Source organism: Eptesicus fuscus, chromosome 7, assembly GCF_027574615.1.
Source record: "Eptesicus fuscus isolate TK198812 chromosome 7, DD_ASM_mEF_20220401, whole genome shotgun sequence".
Taxonomy (NCBI): Eukaryota; Metazoa; Chordata; class Mammalia; order Chiroptera; family Vespertilionidae; genus Eptesicus; species Eptesicus fuscus.
Genome location: NC_072479.1, coordinates 2441688 through 2446721, shown reverse-complemented (window position 1 = coordinate 2446721; position 5034 = coordinate 2441688). Strand labels below are relative to the sequence as shown.

The 5034-nt window shown below is 45.6% G+C and overlaps 1 pseudogene; it reads right to left on the bottom strand.

Annotated features, from left to right (window-relative positions):
- Positions 1-328: 328 nt before the first annotated feature.
- On the bottom strand, positions 329-4748 carry LOC129149896 (GTP-binding nuclear protein Ran-like; annotated as a pseudogene).
- Positions 4749-5034: the final 286 nt, after the last annotated feature.

Here is a 5034-nt window from a genome sequence, read left to right as displayed (position 1 = left end):
TATTCTGATTCTAAAAGAAAAGGAATGGGAATGGCAGTAACAAAAAAGTTTTCACCACTGAGTATTGTGATGCGACTGCAGCATTCTTATAGTTGAAACTCAATAAGGAAACAACTGCGTTCCAAAAGAGCTAAATATGCAGGTTCAAAAAGTGGAGGTATTTTTAACTGCCACAGTCACTCCGAAGCCCACTCATCTTTCATCATTCCAGGATCAAGCACAGGTTCTGGTTAGCTATATATTAATGTGGCAAACAAGTGGAACCACTGACATCACAGGACAGTTGCCTATAAAACTAGACTTCTGAGGCTGGGCTCCAGCTTCCCTCTCACAGGTCGTCATCCTTGTCTGGGAACGAGATGGTCTGAGAAACCTTGAGATCGTGCTCCTACTGTGCTGCCAGCACTGGGTCCATGACCACCTCTGGAGGGGCAAGAGTAGGCATGGTGACGAACTCCAAGTTAGGGTCTCCGATTAGTTTTCTAGCAAGACAGAGGAAGGGCTTTTCAAAGTTGTAGTTACTTTTGGCAGAAATGTCTTAGTACTGAAGGTTCTTCTTTCAGTGGAAGACAATTGATTTTGCCTTCACTTTCTTGTCCTTGATGTCCACTTGGTTGCCACACAAGACAATGGGGATGTTCTCACACACACATACCAGATCTCGATGCCAGTTAGGCACATTCTTATAAGTAACTCGCAAAGTTATATCAAACATTATAATGGCTCACTGGGCTTGGATGTAGTAGCCGTCTTGCAGCCCCTCCACCCCCACCCCCAACTTCTCCTGGTCGGTCGTGTCCCACACGTTGAAGGATGGGCCTTCAGTTGGTGTGGAACACGAGGCGGTGCACCTCCACGCCCAGGATGGCTACATACTTCTTCAATTCGCCCTTCAGGTGACATTTCACGAATGTTGTTTTCCCAGTCCCTCCGTCACCAACCAATACAAGTTTGAACTGAACTCAGGGCATCACCTGCATGTGACACAGCCCTACCCAGGCTGACCTGAGTTAGTGTCTGCATACATTATAGTCAACATTAAATACCAGACACAATGACAAAATCCAGTAGGATCAGGCCTAAACGGGCAGTCGGACATCGCTCTCACAATCCAGGACTGCTGGCTCCCAACTGCTCGCCTGCCTGCCTTCCTGATTGCCCCTAACCGCTTCTGCCTGCCAGCCTGATTACCCCCTAACCACCCCCCTGCCAGCCTGATTGATGCCTAACTGCTCCCCTGCCAGCCTGTTTGCCCCTAACTGCCTTCCCCTGAAGGCCTGGTCACCCCTAACTGCCCTCCCTTGCAGGCCTGGTCACCCCTCACTGCTCTTCCCTGCAGGCCTGGTCCCCACCAACTGCTCTCCACTGCAGGCCTGGGTCCCTCCAAACTGCCCTTCCCTGACAGCCCGGTCACCTCCAACTTCCCTCCTCTGCTGGCATGGTCACCCCTAACTGCCCTCCTCTGCAGGCTTGATCACCCCCAACTGCCCTCCCTTGCAGGCCTGGTTCCTCCCAACTGCCCTCCCCTGCTGGCTATCTGTGGCGGTCATCTTGTGTCCACATGGGGGCAGGATCTTTGACCACATGGGGACAGCCATCTTGTGTGTTGGAGTGATGGCCAATTTGCATATTACTCTTTTAGTAGATAGGATAGAGGCATGGTACACGGGTGGGGGCCAGCTGGTTTGCCCTGAAGGGTGTCCCGGATCAGAGTGGGGGTTCCCTTGGGGCATGGGTTGGCCTGGGTGAGGGGCCTGTGGTGGTTTGCAGGCTGGCCACACACCCCCGGCAACCCAAGCGGAGGCCCTGGGATCTGGGATTTATTTATCTTCTATAATTGAAACTTTGTAGCCTTGAGTGGAGGCCTGGGCCATCCAGGGTGTGCAGAAAGCTTGGCTTCCTCCAATGCTGGGGAAACCCAAGCCTCCTGCTTGCTCCGTGGCCGCAGCCATCTTGGTTGGGTTAATTTGCATATTCACTCCTGATTGGCTGGTGGGCGTGGCTTGTGGGTGTAGCAGAGTCGTGGTTAATTTGCATATTACTCTTTTATTAGATAGGATATTTGATGACCAGATTATCTGCTGAGGCAGCAATAGAGAAAAATGCATTTTGTGTTTGGGCTCCAACTGCTCCTCCTTCTGTCTTTCTTCTGTTCCGGCATTCAATTTTCTAAACACTTGCCTATTATGGGTTTTGTCTTTGTTTGTTTTTTTATAGATTGATAAATATGCCTTTTTGACATCCTCTTTTCTTTAATATTTTCCTCCAGGTTTTTCTTTGCCTGATTTTATGGGCATCAGACCCAGCCTGTTTTATATTCTTTTTTGCATCTATACTCATTCCAAAATGTTTCATTCCTTTATAATCATTATTCTCCTTCCTTTGCTTTCTCTTCAGAGAAATGTCTCCTTCTATATCTTTAAAAATATTCTTTTGTCATGTTAGAAGATGGCGCTCAGGTCCTTCCTCACACATTTTGCTGCTGAGTGACATGCCATTTGTTTTGAGCATGCTTGCATCATTCTCTCTTCTCCACTGAATCAGACAGAAACTGTGCAGGAGCTTTGTGTGTTTGCATGCCTCTGTATGTGCCAGTGTTTCAGTCTGTGGGTCTGTGCAGCTATGTGTAATGCAGGGTCCATGCACAGAACACTCCATTGTGCTTGGCCATGTTTATTTTGAAATGTCATTTCCAATCACATCTAACATTTATAACTGCCCCCCCTTCATGGCTTTCTGGGCCACAGTTTAAATGCCCAAGAATAAACATGTCAATTCTAAATGGAAGATTATGGCCACAACCAAGATAGATTGCCATCTCATCCGCTGCTTAAGAATTAAGATCTCCTTCTGTGGTTAGACTTGCTTAGAACTCTGTCTACGGGCTTGGAAAAAAAGCAGATATTTAGTGGACTGAGTGGGATACAAACGATAAAATGTTAAAAATACATAAGATACCTTGTATGCTAGTTTGGATAGTCTCAAAGAATGCCAAGTTGAGTCTCCAGCTTTTATTTTTTATTTTTAAATATATTTTTATTGATCTCAGAGAAGAAGGGAGAGGGATAGAGAGAGATAAAACATCAATGATGAGAGAGAATCATTGATTGGCTGCCTCCTGCACATCTCACTCTGGGGATCGAGCCCACAATCCAGGCATGTGCCCTGACTGGGAATTGAACTGTGACCTCCTGGTTCATAGGGCAATGCTCAACCACTGAGTTACACCAGCTGGGCTGAGTCTCCAGCTTTTAAAGAAATTTCTAAAAAATCTTTGTAATCTAGTAATTTTAGATTCTAAGAAGATTGAATTGTGGGTGGGATATGTATAATTTAGATATTAAAACCCAAAGTCATATATACATGTGTAAGGGCATACATTCTAAAGATGTTTGCTTACAAAGAGAAATGTAATTTAAGTTTTATTTCCTACCTAAAAGTAAAGTATCACAAATAACTACATTCCACCTACAGATACATTCTCTGGATTTATAAAGTAAAATAGCACAGTGTCAAGAGAAAAAATTTGCCAGGGTCTTCAGTAGTATGAACTTAATGTGTGTTTTACTAGTATATTCAAGATGCCATCAGAAGCTGTCAACTTGTGAAATGAAGGGTTGTCCCACTGAATTGGGTTAATATTTTCAAGTGAATGCGTAACATATGATTTCACTGATGATGGCACATTGTGATTCTTTTGGAGGTTTCCCTTAGTTTCTATGGCTTTCTGTGATTATTATAAAATACTAGAGGTCCAGTGCATGAAATTTGTACACGGGGGAGGGGGAGCAGGCGGGGTGGTCCCTCAGCCTGGGCTGTACTCTCTCCAATCTGGGAACCCTCTTGCAATCCAGGACTGCTGTCTTTTAACTGCTCGCCTGCCTGCCTGCCAGCCTGATTGCCCCTAACCACCTCTGGCTGCCAGCCTGATCACCCCTAACTCCCTCAGCCTGATGGCCTGATCGCCCCCTAATTACTCCCCTGCCAGCCTGATTACCCCCTAACTGCTTCCCTGCCAGCCTTATTGCCCCCTAACTGCCCTCCCCCAGTGGCCTGATCACCCCTAACTGCCCTCCCCTGCCAGCCTGATCACCCCTAACTTCCCTCTCCCACCAGTCTGATTGCCCCTAACTGTCCTTCTCCACTGGCCTGATCGCCCCTAACTGTCCACACCTAACTGCCCTTTCCTGCTGGCCTGATCACCCCTAACTTCCCTTCCCCACCAGTCTGATTGCCTCTAACCACCTCTGCCTCAGCCCCTGCCGCGTGGCTTTGTCTGGAAGGACGTCCAGAAGATGTCTTGTCTAATTAGCATATTACCCTTTTATTAGTATATATATTGATTCTTGCCCTTTGCTCTGGCCATCTGAAGGAGTCTTAAAAAGGTGTTTCACAAACAATTCAAATGTATTCTTTAATATGGAATGCTAGCCTTAGTGATATCATAAGTTTGGGCTTTATCTGCTAAATTAAGGAATTTTGGGGATTTTCTTGCAAAATAATAAGGTAGAAGTTGATCCCTTTAAAAATCAAGCTGTGGCACTGGGGGAAGTGACAGTGACCAGAATCTTCATGAATGTTTCATCCTGTCCTCACATTCTTTATTTCTTTTGCCAAATTTTTGCTTTTTAAATTTTATTTATCATTTTCAGTTTTCAATATTATTTTGTATTAGTTTCTGGCATACAGCACACTGGTAGTGGCTAGACAATCATATACTTTACAAAGTGTTCCCTGGATATCCCCATGTCCTCATACTTTAACTTTTGAGAGACCAGCCTTCCAGTAGCTGTTGAGCTAGAATGGTGGGTTGTGCTCCTGTCTGTAGCCTGCATTACTTCCTTATCTTTGCAGTTGTGTCCTATTGGGTTTCGAACCCAGCTGTCCCAAAAGACAGAACACTTAGAGCTGTGGCACATGCAGCAGTCAATCTGTTTTATTTATAAAAAGGTAGCAGAGATGGAGATGCACTAAGATGGATTTGCCCAGATCAAATAAGGAAGAGCAAACAAACCATGCACTTACATAGTCAAT